At 42.4% G+C, this 16,093-nt stretch overlaps 1 protein-coding gene across 3 annotated transcripts in view; it reads right to left on the bottom strand.

The window, feature by feature from the left end:
* Positions 1 to 16,093, bottom strand: part of KDM4B (lysine demethylase 4B) — a 177,271-nt gene that overhangs the window by 72,707 nt on the left and 88,471 nt on the right. The window lies entirely within an intron of this gene.

The following is a 16,093-nucleotide window of genomic DNA, read 5'->3' as shown; positions in this document are numbered from 1 at the left end:
TCAAGTACCTAGCATTCAGGGTATAACTACACTGCAGTTAGCCCAGGCACTCAGTTAGCCTCGCTCAAGTACAAGCATTCTCATAGCAGAACCATAGTCATATTATTTCTGTACTTGCACATGTGTGTCTGTGGGCATATCCCATGGTTCTTTGGGCTGAGGCACTGTAGGATTCTTTCCCAGTCAACCTTGTCAACTGCAGAAAAATCTGCCTGTCTCTCAGAAGGATTTGTGGGAAGGGCACTGGAGAACTACCAGCACCTGAGCGATCTTGCCTGCACCCTCACTGAAAAGTGAGTGGGTTCCAGCCCAAGCTAAAGCATGGCTTGGCCTTCAACCCACTCTGACATACCAGAGTATACTCCAGACTAATGAGTAGCTATGTCACTCCTGCCCTGTAACCTAGGGAGCTTTTTACAATGCCTTGCCTCTGAAGCCTCCAACCTGGACTGCTCACAAACAGCCTCCAGCATGTAAGTCACTCCCAGCTATGTCTGTGTTTGTGCAGCAGCCAGCCACACCTCGGATCTCACCAGCCTTAACAATTACCACAAGGTGACCCCAACACACTCCCAGTCCCAGATTTTCCCCTAGAAATGTATGCCCTATACTGCCCAGCCCTCTCCTGGACAGTACAAATATATTAAGTCTATTATTCCTTTAAGGGAATAATATGCACACAGCTTGCTACCCAGACACTTCAATTTGAACGTACTGGATTAGATAAAACAATAAAACAAGTTTATTAACAGCAAAGAGATAGATTTCAAGTGAGTACAAGTAATGATGAGGCATAAAACTCAAATTATGGCAAGAAAAATAAAGATAAAACACTTACTGGTGCCTAATATCAGGGGGTAGCCGTGTTAGTCTGTATCCACAAAAACAACAAGGAGTCTGGTGGCACCTTAAAGGCTAACAGATTTGTTTGGGCACAAGCTTTCGTGGGTAAAAACCCCCACTTTTTCAGGTGCATGGAGTGAAAATTACAGATGCAGGCATTATTATACTGACACATGAAGAGAAGGGAGTTACCTCAAGTTGAGAACCAGTGTTGACAGGGCCAGTACAATGTTGTTGACAGGGCCAGTACAGTGTTGGTCCTGTCAGCACTGGTTCTCCTCTTCTGAGGTAACTCCCTTCTCTTCATGTGTCAGTATAATAATGCCTGCATCTGTAATTGGCACTCCAGGCATCTGAAAAAGTGGGTTTTTTTTACCCACAAACGCTTATGCCCAAATAAAACTGGTGCCTATCAAACTACATTAGATTAAAAATAAATTTCTCTCACTACATGCTTTCAGCAATCTTACTGACCAAACTCTTTAGGTCAGGACCCATCCCCCAGAGTCCAATGGCTACTTCCTTTCTCCCTTCAGGTGCCGTGCATCCGATGGGCAGGGGAACAAAGAGGGTGTCTTGGGGTATTTGCCCCTGCTTTTTATAGTTTCAGTCCATCTCTTGAAAAACACTTCCATTTGGTAACAAGGCAACAAGCAGCCTGTGTGGCAGGAGACTCCATGCTATTTCTTTGCTAAGATGTAGATTTTTGCCCCTGGCCCCTTTCCTGTCAAAGAATGGCCACTTAGCAGATAATGGTCCATCAGCCTTGTTTACACCGGGCTGAGGAGTCAGCTTGTCCTTTGTCTCTGAGGAACTGGTTTGGCCACTCCCCAGACTTATCTGGAAAACACTTTTAGTCATGATTTCTGCTTGTGTTTATAACTTCATATATAACCCTGCTAAGTGCATTTTGCCATGACGTTACTGATAAACAAATTATGACTTTTTAAAATGATACATTACAAGGCATATTTTGTACACAGATTATCACAATAGCGCATAGGGTGTAAACACAGGGGTATATTCTGTCATACCCCTACTTCCAGCTATGCAAGCAAACATGGATTCAAAGAGCAAATAAGCATATCCTTGAGCACTGTGTGCGGATATTAGAAGACATTGGGTAAAAAAATACATGTGTGAGTATGGATTAAGATTACATGGTAAACACCTCAGATCTGGAAGGAGCTGTACCAACATTAATTTTCACAACTCTGCGGTATCTAACACAATGGTACCGCATTCAGTGAATTACACTACAACTAATTGTGTGAAGTTCAACACACACACAACTTAACATCTAAGGGCCAGATTCCAAAGTCCATACTCAGTATCTAACAAGGCAAGTCTTCTGCTGACTTTAATGAGAGTTTTGACTGAGCAAGGATGTACATTTTTATTCCTGATCAACTATCACAGTTTCAGGGTAACTGCACCTGTATTCCCCCTCTGGAGCCCCTTGAAGAAGGTCACCCATTCAAGGTTTCCCACTCCCAGCGGTCACCTCTCCTGGGCAAAGACCCTCATCTCACCCCCTCCTGACTGGGGTTTTAAGGCCACACAAAAGTTCTACAGTAATGATGGCAATCTCCATTTGTCATGCATATTTTGCCATTGAAACTCCATGAACTTCACATCTACATTGCAACACACTGCTCTAGCCAGAGAGGCAGACTTTACAAAAGGAAAAGTTCTGATCCATCCCAGACTTGCTTAAGACATATGCAGTCCTCCCATGAATGGCTGGGAAACATGAATGATTAAGAACACTAGGGTTTTTCCTCCTAACTCTCACCAACTGGAACACAATCTTCGTAAATAATGCTTCAAGAAAGAGCTACTCCCACTGAAGCCATCAGCAAGGAGCCACCTATCCAATTAAAGTGTCCACAATTTATGTGCTCCTTGAACTGAGAGGACCAAGGTTTTGTTTGGTGACAGTCATCTTAGGAACTGTTCTTTTTGCTTTATGTCCACACTTATTGGCTGACCCTCCCGTATCACCTTCTGAGGCAATTCCAATGGAGTGACACCAGCTGACACAACTGTAAGGCAGATCTGTGAAAGAATTTTTGATAATCTTGTAATGTTAAGCCTCCACTCCGCCACATGAACGACTGGATCTGGTGGACTCTTGTGTAACAGAGAAGCAAAGAATAAGCTGCAGAGAGCCCATTCTTCACGTAGCTATTTACTGCAACCACAAAGCACCTTCAACACTATAAATCAGAGGGTTAGTGAGACAGAGAAAGACCAGGAGATCATGTCAAGCTAGATATCTCAGGAATCAACTGGGTCAGGGGCAGCTTTCCATTCCAGAAGGCCTGCCCATCTCCTCTGGGCCCTTCAGTAATCACCCAGAGCAGGCAAATTCATTACCAAACAGAAGAACAAAGTCTTCAAAAGCACCAAAAGGAATCTGGTTTACACTGTACAGTAATTAAGTTTGAAGTAAACCAGGCTAAGTATTAGAAAAGGCCTCTCCTTTTAAAAACTGAGTGCTGAATTGAGAAATCTCAGATGGGCTGCAATCTTCACTGATCCCCCTCAGAATGGTGTAAGAAAAGGCACCATCATTCTGCTTTAAAAAGGTAAATATCCTTCCTCTGATAACAGAAGGCTCGCAAAGCAATCTCAACAGCTCTGTAACAGGGTGGCTTGACCTTAAGGGCCGGAAGGCCAGCAGCAAGCCTGCCTTGATTACGAAGGAGCCACACCTGGGAGAGATGAGGTGTCTTCTCTGTAAAGATCAGCAGGAAGCTGCAATGAAGTGGGGAAATGCTCAGGGATCAGAGACTGCTAGGCATGAGCAGGCTTCAGCAGAGTCCTGGGAGTTAGAACTGAGGGCACATCTTCACTAGCAATATTAGGCAGCGCTTTAACGTGGCTGTGTACTCGCGGCACCAGCCGCTGGTGCACTGTCTACACTTGCACTTTACAGCGCCGAAACTTGCTCCACTCAGGGAGGTGTTTTCTCACACCCCCGAGCGAGAAAGTTGCAGCGCTGTAAAGTGTCAGTATAGACAAGCCCTGAGACACCAGCCAGGTAGGGCCTGACAAAGCAGGAAAGGCCCCAGGCGGGAAGCCTTGGGAGGAGGACGAGAAAGTTTTGTTTTGTGTGGACTTTCGGAAGGACTTCGTTCTGAGATTTTGAGTTTTGTTTGGCATTTATTTCATATTAAAAAACCTATCCCCCCAAGGAGGGAACAAGCCTGGGTGAAGTTTTATTTGAACAGTCCAAGAGCGAAATTGAGGCAGGCTGCCTACAGTGTGACCCCAGGCCACACTTTCAAATTATTCCTGCCAACTCCACAGGAATTATATTAACGGGAAACTAAACCCACCTTCTTTAATAAAATCCACATACACCAGTGTGCCAAATAAGTAATGCTTCAGCTGGCATATCCCTAACTTCTTGCCCTGCTTTATTTCACAGTGCCTTTGTTGTACATTGCACTTTATAGACAAGATCACTAATATCCAGGCACTTAAAATCTAAATTAGACATATCGATGACAAATGGCAAGCCATGGTGAAAAAGATTCAAGAGCAGTAAACTATGGGAAAGAAATACTGCTCCAAAAAGAAAAAAAGAGTATTAGTGGCACCTTAGAGACTAACCAATTTATTTGAGCATAAGCTTTCGTGAGCTACAGCTCACTTCATCGGATGCATTCAGTGAAAATACAGTGAGGAGATTTATATACACACAGAACACGAAAAAACGGGTGTTATCATACACAATTTGTGAGAGTGATGGGTCATCCTTCAGGATAGGTTGTAGATCCTTGATGATGCGTTGGAGAGGTTTTAGTTGGGAGCTGAAGGTGATGGCTAGTGGCGTTCTGTTATCTTTGTTGGGCCTGTCCTGTAGCAGGTGACTTCTGGGAACTCTTCTGGCTCTGTCAATTTGTTTCATCACTTCAGCAGGTGGGTATTGTAGTTGTAAAAATGCTTGATAGAGGTCTTGTAGGTGTTTGTCTCTGTCTGAGGGGTTGGGGCAAATGCGGTTGTATCGTAGAGCTTGGCTGTAGACGATGGATCGTGTGGTGTGGTCTGGGTGAAAGCTGGAGGCATATAGGTAGGAATAGCGGTCAGTAGGTTTCCGGTATAGGGTGGTGTTTATGTGACCATCGCTTATTAGCACTATAGTGTCCAGGAAGTGGATCTCTTATGTGGACTGGTCCAGGCTGAGGTTGATGGTGGGATGGAAATTGTTGAAATCATGGTGGAATTCCTCAAGGGCTTCTTTTCCATGGGTCCAGATGATGAAGATGTCATCAATATAGCGCAAGTAGAGTAGGGGCATTAGGGGACGAGAGCTGAGGAAGCGTTGTTCTAAGTCAGCCATAACAATGTTGGCATACTGTGGGGCCATGCGGGTACCCATAGCAGTGCCGCTGATTTAAAGATATACATTGTCCCCAAATGTGAAATAGTTATGGGTGAGGACAAAGTTCAGCCACCAAGTTTGCCACGACATTATCGGGGATACTGTTCCTGATGGCTTGTAGTCCATCTTTGTGTGGAATGTTGGTGTAGAGGGCTTCTACATCCATAGTGGCCAGGATGGTGTCTTCAGGAAGATCACCGATGGATTGTAGTTTCCTCAGGAAGTCAGTGGTGTCTCGAAGATAGCTGGGAGTGTTGGTAGCCTAGGGCCTGAGGAGGGAGTCTACATAGCCAGACAATCCTGCTGTCAGAGTGCCAATGCCTGAGATGATGGGGCGTCCAGGATTTCCAGGTTTATGGATCTTGGGTAGTAGATAGAATATCCCAGGTCGGGGTTCCAGGTGTGTGTCTGTGCAGATTTGATCTTGTGCTTTTTCAGGGAGTTTCTTGAGCAAATGGTATAGTTTCTTTTGGTAACGCTCAGTGGGATCAGAGGGTAATGGCTTGTAGAAAGTGGTGTTAGAGAGCTGCCTAGCAGCCTCTTGTTCATATTCCGACCTATTCATGATGACAACAGCACCTCCTTTGTCAGTCTTTTTGATTATGATGTCAGAGTTGTTTCTGAGGCTGTGGATGGCATTGTGTTCCGCATGGCTCAGGTTATGGGGCAAGTGATGCTGCTTTTCCACAATTTCAGCCCGTGCACATCGGCGGAAGCACTCTATGTAGAAGTCCAGCCTGTTGTTTCGACCCTCACTGAGTGTTACCAAAAGAAACTACAGCAGTTGCTCAAGAAACTCCCTGAAAAAGCACAAGAACAAATCCGCACAGGCACACCCCTGGAACCCTAACCTGGGGCATTCTATCTGCTACCCAAGATATGTCCACATATCTATTCAGGGGACACCATCATAGGGCCTAATCACATCAGCCACACTATCAGAGGCTCGTTCACCTGCACATCTACCAATGTGATATATGCTATCATGTGCCAGCAATGCCCCTCTGCCATGTACATTGGTCAAACTGGACAGTCTCTACGTAAAAGAATAAATGGGCACAAATCAGATGTCAAGAATTATAACATTCATAAACCTGTTGGAGAACACTTCAATCTCTCTGGTCACTCGATTACAGACCTAAAGGTCGCAATATTACAACAACAAAAAGATTTCAAAAACAGACTCCAACGAGAGACTGCTGAATTGGAATTAATTTGCAAACTGGATACAATTAACTTAGGCTTGAATATAGACTGGGAGTGGATGGGTCATTACACAAAGTAAAACTATTTCCCCATGTTTATTTCCCCCCCTCCCCCCACTGCTCCTCAGACGTTCCTGTTAACTGCTGGCAATGGCCCACCTTGATTATCACTACAAAAGGTTTTCTCCCGCCAACCCCCACCCCGCTCTCCTGCTGGTAATAGTTCATCTTAAGTGATCACTCTCCTTACAATGTGTATGATAACACCCATTGTTTCATGTTCTGTGTGTATATAAATCTCCTCACTGTATTTTCCACTGAATGCATCCGATGAAGTGAGCTGTAGCTCACGAAAGCTTATGCTCAAATAAATTGGTTAGTCTCTAAGGTGCCACTAGTACTCCTTTTCTTTTTGCGAATACAAACTAACATGGCTGCTACTCTGAAACCTGCTCCAAAAAGAGCACCTTTTCCAAAGAAAGGTAGGCTATATATATTTTTGTATGTAGTCTTGACTGTATTTTTTAAAAAAGGAAACAGGCAAGTAGGAGAGCTGGAGTGGAGATGTGTGATGGAAAGCTAACCAGGAGGAGATGAAGGCTACTTGTACCAGCACATAAAAGTAGGACTCAGGCAGACAGAGCAGCTTGACCCCATTTTATACTGAGACAGATAATTCTAAGACTGTCTTTGGAGTAAATGGGAGATGAAATGAAGCTATGAAAATGCCAGCCTGCAGTAACATAGATGTTATCAGCCTCTAGTGTCTGCTATTAATATAATAAGGAACATAAGAAATTGCTCCCATCCACCTATATCCAGTCAGGTTTGCAAAAGAAATAGAAAAGCTGACCTGTGATACGCACATGAATTTCTTGAGTAACTGCAGGTTCAGTTCCTGAATAAGAGAAGACTATAGGTATAGGCTGTTTAGGGGGTTCTAGCTGGACAATGTAAAAATGCAGGCTATAAAAAGGGTTATTAGTAGTGTACTTGATTAAACCATATCTTCTTATAAGCTTTACTGATTGACAGAGGCCTTGTACAGATGACAACCAAAAGCAAAAATGCAGAATGAGACTGCAGCCTTATATATCAAAACTACACATTACTAGGAAGAGAACATCAGTTGCTTTATTTCAGCCGTAAGACCTCCTGGACAGTATTAAACAGAGAAACCAAACAAAACAGAATTAACTGAAGACCACTACCTCAAGGGCCAAGGTTCATGAGAAGATGCTGGAGGGGGCAAAAACGGGTGAGGGTATGAAGTATTTCCTCGTATAATCTCCATGTTTAACAGTCTTCCTACAAACATTGACTACTAGCGTACAAAGAACAAACAGTCACACTCAAATAAAAAGGCAATACCATTATTAAGTTATGGATCTAAACAAGGGAATTCAGAGCGCAAGCTGACAGCTGAAATGTTGTGCCCACCCTCAAACAAAACCATTCAATATTATCCCCTTAGCAATCTTTCCACACAGTAAATACGAACTGATTAATACAACCCAGCTCCAAAAACATTAGAATCTTGAAAAGTAACACTTCCTGCAGGTGTTAGATCTCTCCACGTGACATACCAAGGAATCTAGAAGTGGCTGGGAAGGCCTGGTGATAGTGCTCCATGCTGACATACATGAGTCTAAAGATTGATGTCAGATTTCTACCCCACTCCATAGGCCAGTAGAGCCACTGGGTTCCATAAAAACACCCAGAAACAACCTGCAATGCTCAACTTCAGCTCTCCGTATTGAAATGGCATTGGCAGGCTCTGGCAGGTTCCATTCAAGCCTTCTTGACTGGAAGGATGATGGCTGCAACACAATCTCTTGAGTACAGGTTGAGGCATTTACAGGGATAATGTGATGATTTGGAGATCTATGTACATCTTATGGATTCTGACTGATTTTATGAACTCTATGTCTAATTCCAACCCCCAGTGTATAATAAGCAAGCCTTGGGCTGATAAGGACCACATCACATATCACACCTCTTGTCCGAAACAACAAAAGTAGTCATTAACAGTTTAATAACTGCTCTGGCAGGACAATGGGTATACTAAAGAGGGTGCTTAACCTGGGAGAATCCGGTTATTCTTGGTGATATATACGGAGGGGGTTTGGAGCAGGAATTTTGCCCAGAAGAGGCAACAAAGAAACCTGATGTTAATGCTAGTATCTCAAGACTCAGACAAATTACACTTGGGACAACTGTGATGAACAAAGGAGGCATGCTTTCATAGCACAAGGGACCTTTTTGGAGTACTAGACCACCCAGGAGCTGGAGGACACTGATTACAGAGGTCAGACCGAGACACTATATTCCAGAAGAGAAGCCATATGCAGGAATGGGATCCTGGACTCCTCAGACTCCCAAAGAACACTGCAGACTGGTGAGGAAACTGAGGCAGAGATTTGCATGCAGGTGATCTTTACTTAGTACAAGAGAGAAACAGATTGAGACAAAATAAAGAGTAATTCTGTTAGAAACCTTTGCAAAGACTGTGGTAGCTGAAGCAAACAGACATGTCCCTGAAGAGGTAAACCCTAAGCTAGAGCGCCCGCAAGATTGGAGCTCTGGAAAAGAAGTTATTAAGCAACTGGGGAGTCTGGAGGCACTGGCACTAGCTTCATGACGAGGCGGTTGGACCCCAAGTATCATCTCCAGGAAGGGAGTGCTGGAAAGAATGAGGGTGCATCTATTTGGCAGCTGGAGATGTAATTTCCAGCTTGGTTAGACATACCTGCACTAGCTTTGATTGAGCTAGCACACTAAAATAGCCCAGCCACCGCAGCACAGCGGGTTAGCCTCCCAAGTACATACCTTGGTTCCCAGACACGCCTGTACTCTGCAGCAACGACACTGCTGCTTTTAGCACATTCGCTCAGTCAACACTAGCACAGGTACGTCTACTTCCAGCAGCAGCGCAGACGTACCCTGAGAGTGCGCCAAGAATCCCAGAGTCAGAGGCAGTGACTGAACTCAGTTCAGACTCAGGAAAGCTTAAAAAGCACAAAGTAATCACTCCCTAAACTGGGTTACTGGCTTGGAATCATCCTCTCATTAAGCTCTGCTGCAGAAGGCAATCGAGGTATGCATGATAGGAACAATTTCCCTACTTTGAGAGAAGTTGTATGTTTAAAATAGCCTGTTAAGAGGTTTCAGATACTTCTTTAACTATGTCAAGGAAACAAAACACCTCTCTAGATGCCTGTGAACCAAGGTCACTGACCCCTCATTTTCATTCCTTTAATTGTCATGTTCATGTTAACCGACTAGGAAGCAAAATCAATCCATGGTTTTCTCTCGCGTACATTTCTGATTTTAATCATGCTTTTTAGCCAGGTCAAAAGACAGACATTTTGTAACTGAGTACCCCCAGACACCATGATGCTGGGGACACGTACATCTCTACCAGCAGATAGATTATATATGTAGTGTAAATGGATCCAAAGGCAAGAATCACAACAAAAGAATGGAGAGAGAATGATTCCAGAAGATGTAAGCAAGTCAGGAAAACTGATCAAAAAGAAAGACCTGAAGGAGAGGTGGTGGGAATTGTCAGTAACATCACAACACTGGCATCACTTCTATGCAAGAGAGAGACAGCAAGAACTGGGAACAGCAACGAAGTCTGAAATACTTTTGGTAATGCAAAAGAAAATGTACACACAACAACAACGGGCTTTTGCACCCATGATTTCATCAGCATGTTATGAGGCAGGATTTTGAAGTCTTTCCTGTTGTTTTATATGCAAAAAAGGCTAAAAATTATTCCAGTAGGTCAGTGGATAACAGCCACCAAGTAACCACCCTCGATAGAAATTGGTCCTGAGGATTTATACACCTCTCGAGACAGAAAGGTGTTTGCCAGGTATTGGTTTGCGATAAGTGAAAGAGGCAGAAAACAATTACTTGACAGATTACTTCCTTCAGGTCAGGTCGACTGAACACCTATTCTGATCAAAGAACTGGGAAGAAAAAAAAAAAACAAATAGGCCAGGCCTGAGGCAGAAACTACAGAATTCAGCTGACCATCCATGGTATCCTGTCTGCCAAGAATCAGGACCTGAACCTGGGACACAGTAAGCAGATACAGGAGAGAGATTCAATATGGACCAACATGCAAAGCTGACTTGATAATCGTACTATGCACTGACCATTAGCTTAGTTAAGGCAAGGATTTCTTGGACAAATTGCTAATATGGTAATGGGCTGTCTATCAATGACTAGCTGACAGACAACAGTTCACATCTCTAATACTAAATATTCCTGTTCATCTACAATTATACACCCCTCTAGTCATTTTGACTATTTCCCATGTTCACCTCAGAAACATTTAATTTCCACTGGGTTCTTTAAAAAATTCATGCTGTAGCAGCAAACTAGCCACTTAAATGCCCATCAGACTAACTTCTAATTGAATCTTTAAAAAAAATCCAACAACCAGTGTTTACTAGCTTTAGCTACAAGTTTACACAGATGTAACACATATCTATAATTAGTTGCCTATGCAATTTTACAGCCACTGCTGAAGTGTTGATTTTCTGTGAACATTGATGCTTGTCCTACAATTACAGCAGAACTAGTTTCTAGTAAGCCGATCATTAAACTCTGCTCTGGCTAGAATGCATTTTTGCAGTCTAGACAGGTCCTCCTGTAGTTAGCAGTACTTTCTATCTACCTGGCAGATAATTAGTGCTACTCTATGTAGGTTTTTCTAAGGTCACCCATCACTGCAGTATATGATCACCTTCTTATTGTATGTCATTAACATCTTTCCTTCCATCCACAGCTCTAAGCAGAGCAAAATCTATGCTCTGAGTCCCCAATGTCAGAGCATATGGGAAAAAAGAGCACTGTCCATCTGGCTAGTTGCAAAAGGCCTGTTATTGACTTCCTGTGTTGTGGTAAGGACAGGAATCAGCCCTGCTTGTTGCAACCTGGAGGGAGGAGAGATGGAACTAGGTTGACTTTCTTTTTTATGAAATAATATTCTGTACTTCCACAGTGTCATTTCTAAGCACTTTAAGAACTATGATAATGACTTGGGAAAAAATCACTCTGGTATTAGCAAATATAATCCAGCTATGTCTGACAGCAAAAAACAAAACAAATGAACAAAATCAGAATAGCTGCTTTAGTCAACTCATTTAAAAACCCTGTGCTATTTAACCAGAAAAACACAGTCCAGGATTTTTCTTTCATCATGAAAAGCGCAGGCAATCTGAGTTTACACATAACACAACCATCTGATATTTCATTAAATCCTTCTTTAACTTAAAAAGGAGATGTCAATGAACTTATTGCCCACATACCATAACAGAGCTCACACCTCATCTGGAATCCCCTACCATGGTAACAAATGGTTAACACACACACATATGCAAATCATGATTTTGGAAATATTAAATGGAATCCTGTAAACAGAGAAGTGTCACCTGGTGCAATGGAAATAAACTGGGCATCTCCTTCCACTCTCCAACTTTTTCCCCAGATCTGCTCAGAACTCTCTATGCTGTTTGTTCAGTAATTTCACGCTATGCCGCTTAACAATGTGAGCATGGAGGCTCAATCTAAAACTGCACTTCCCAAATGTCACTTGTTTGTGAACACATGGCTGAGCTTAAAATTGCTTTTAATATTAGAGCAGTGCCCGGTGGCACCACTGTAGTTAAGGGTTTGTCAAAATGTCCATGATTAAACCCCCATTTTCTGGGGTTTATAACTCCAGGAACATTTGCTACAGACTGAAACTTAGTATATACCGGGTTACAGCAGACCTGAACACTATTTTTTTTAAATTTCAAATCAAATTTACTTAGCCATTTTTTATTTATTTATTTATTTATTTTTAAGTCTGATGTATACAAAACTTATTTAAGACCTCTTGTGGGTTTTAGGCTTTTCTTATTGCTCCTTTAACTCCAAAACTCAATCTCAGAGTTATGGCTTCCATTCCACCCTTCCTTACTCTGCAGAGCCCAGATATAAATAGAATATGGCTTCGTCTACAACCTCAATAAATAATCTGACATCTAACAGGGTGCAAACAACCTAGGGTAGGGGTTTAGCTATTTGAGTGGGGAAAGAGGAGAGCGGAGGTAACTACACAAGATCTCCATAATCCCACAGTAGCTGGATGTTTAGCTGGATGTTTCTGATGTAAAGATCTGCATTTGATTAAATGTCAGCATTGACCAAATTATTGTTAAGATTTGGAATTTATACCCCATGGAGATCTATCTGTAAGAAGTTTTTTCTTTAAGTTTCATAGCATTACACTAGCACTGGTGCGAACTATGGTAAAAACCCTGGCACTGGCAGGCAGCTGGCTTTTATTACCACTGTACGTCTCCTAACGCTGTTCAAAGACGGCCTGGACAACACAACGATGAAAATGCAATGGATTTTCTATACTAGCTCTCCCACCATTCCCAACCACAGCTAGTCCGACAGTGGGAATTTTAAGAAAGCTCAGCATGTGTAATATTTGAAATGAGATCACTCATTTCAGCTCTCTTTCCACCTTGTTGATTCAGACAGAGCACTGCCTTGGATCCTATGAGAAAGTTTCTGTCATAGCCATGAGGGCGGTAAGTTTTTTTAACTGATGCACCGTCCTCCCGAGAAGAGTTTATGACATACTGGCCAATCCCTACTCCATCTGTGCCCGGACACAAAAGGAGCTATTTAAAGCTGGGTCAATACTGTTATGAATTTCATGGCTTTTGTAGCTTTAAGACAGCCCGTTATCTTATTTTGCACTGAAACAGGTTTGCTGGGTATTATTTCAGTGTAGGTTTGGTTTAATTGCACCTAAAAGATTAAAAAATGAAATTAAAGTATACTAAGTGGCTAGCTACTGTCCAGTCAATACCGCCAGAACCTCCTTCTAACATTCCTCCCAGAGCAATAGCTAACTGGCAACTATACTAATTCTTTCATGACCTGGCCCATCTGGTAGCAAAAGCGCAAGCTCTGCAACTCCTTGGCATGTATTTTTGTGAATTTAGAATCATCACTCGTTGGAAAATTAATGGTAGTGTCTTAAAAACTGAGTTTAGGATTCATGCTTCAGGTCATAAAACTAGTTGGAGGTTAGGAATAAGTTTGTCCCGTGGTATAGAATTGCTCACTTAAGCATAGTCTGAAGGTTTAAATCTCTTCCTGAAGAAGCTAGTATTGACCACCGCTGGAGACATGACCAAACTAGATGTAAAACTGATCTGTTCTGATGTGGCACTCATTCTTAAGAATGATAATTACCCCTTTCCCCTTGGCTAATGACTATATTTTCTAGCGTTACATTGGTGTCTAATCCCAGCCTAATCTGAATGAGTGTGCCTACATCTATGGCTCTCATTCACCAGCACCCCACTACAAGACTAAAAGCAGAGTCAAACTGATAGAGGGAAACAAGCACTGATCACAATGTGACAAGACAAGACAGCACTGGCTGATGAATTCTCTTCATGCCCTGAGGTATATCAGCACTCAGTGGAATTCCCATCAAGCGGCCTCACATCTCCACCAAACTGTCAATAAAAAAAACTCTGCTAAGATGTATGTTTGTGGAGTTAAGGGGAATTTATTTTAGGACAAGCACAGAGTTCAGATGTCAAATGTGTCAGCTAATAATAGATCCCCTGAGACCATGGGCTGAAAATTACTGGAAAAATAAACGAGACAGGCATTTCACCTTTCAGTAGCTTAGAGGGATGGGCTTTCTACAGGATGAGCTGCTCAGACACTGAAGATTATGGCATTTGATAGTCACAGCCAGTCTGCCTGTGCCTGCTTAGGCAAATTCACAGAACACCGAACAGTGAGGGGAAGGCGATGTAGCAGAGAAAAGTGCTTCTTCAGGATGAAGTTAGTCACAAGCAGCTTTGGTTTCTATTTGGGCAGATGATATAAATTCAATAAAGAACAACAACTTGAAAGAAAAAAGGAGAGAAGATAAACAGTAACATTTCTTAAAGCTATCATGGTTTCTGTGATTCCACAAGTTCCTGGACAGCCTGGTATTGGAGTTATGGAGAGACATCATATTCATCCTCTAGAGAGAAAGCAGTGCCTCCCATCGCTCAAGAAGCAGCCACTCCTGGTAATAAATGAGCAGCATTGATTAGTTCTGAATAGAATCCTGTCTAGGAAGTCCTGACTTGGTTGGGAGGAAGATGGTTGAAGGAACTATGCCTTGAAGATGGGGATGTTAAAGTGAGAGAGCTGTCAAACATACTAATGTCCCAGGGTGGATGAAAAAAGGGTAAAAAACTTCTGTGACTAACCACGCACCTCCTCTTACTCACAAAACACAAGTCATTTCTTAAGGAAAAGTGGACACAGTTACCTTTTCTGGACCAAACTGAACCTTCACTATAAATAAGCTACACACATTTCAGGGTCCCAATCCATGGAACAAAATATTATTTTGATCATTATGAACATTAGTGTTCAGGTATCCCCTCCAGAGTCTGAACTATGCTTTTCCTGAAGGATATGCTTGTAGTAAGCTACCCTAGGGCAGAGATTGTATTTTCCTCTGTGTTTGGAAAGGAACATGGCACATTTTGGGCAATAGCCCCAAACTAAACCACCATCAGCACCTGTGTAATCATTCATCCTTTTTCATAGCCTGTGGGAATGGAATCCTTAAAAGGACCAGAAATAACAGACCCCCATTCATACTTTGTACATGGCACCACCACATCTGAGCACATCACATCACATGATCTAACTACATTAAAAACACTACCCACTTAGGGCAAGATGTTGAAACACTTCTGCCATACACTAGCTCCATTCATTAGCTTGGAAGGTATTTCCTTTCTGCCATTACTAAACACTCAGATAAATGAGTATCAAAACAAATGCTCCATATACTGTACCCTGAAGGCCACCAGCTCTAATTCTGGTGAGCTGTCAAAGGGAACAAGTTACACAGGAAAAGACCTTCCATTGAAGATACCCTGCAGCTTTCCCTACAGAGTTTTGTCCCAGAACCAACAGCTGCAGTACTTCAGTTGATTCTAAATGAGATAAAGAGTGAGTAAAGGGTATTTTCAAGTATTCGGCAGTGAAAGCAAGCTGCACACATTACAGAAATTGAGTTGTTTTCAGAAGGTCACTTGTCCATTTTTGTAAAGGGTTAAATGGCTACATAAAATTTTCCCTTTTTATTTATTATGCATTTGGGTACATAGCATTAGAATACAGCAGTCATGGGCTATTCTGGGATAATTTGTTCCCTGTGGAACTTAGTTGGGGTGCAGCAGAAATTTACCAAACCTATTAAAATGTCTCTTATCAACCTCCCATAAAGACCCATATACCAAAGCACCGTTCTCCACAGAATATAACGCACATCTTGCATTCAAGAACTAGGACTTTGGGATTAATTAAAATCCCCTCTCACCCTACTCCCCTATTTTGCAAGTCTTTTCTTCCCCTTCCTAGTTACTGAACTATTCAACTACAGCGGAGGACAATCAAAGGCAGCAACAAGAACAGAACACTTAACTGGTATGTGGAGAATATATGTTCTCAGCTGGATGATATTTTCATTCTTGGGCATATCTTAATGGGCATTTCCACATTCATTTTTATTTAAATCAGCTAAAAGGTAGTAAGAACCCACTCA

The sequence above is a fragment of the Caretta caretta genome, chromosome 25, assembly GCF_965140235.1.
Source record: "Caretta caretta isolate rCarCar2 chromosome 25, rCarCar1.hap1, whole genome shotgun sequence".
In the NCBI taxonomy this organism is placed as follows: Eukaryota; Metazoa; Chordata; order Testudines; family Cheloniidae; genus Caretta; species Caretta caretta.
The sequence above is the reverse complement of the archived record's forward strand: the minus strand, read 5'-3'. Positions and strand labels throughout refer to the sequence as shown.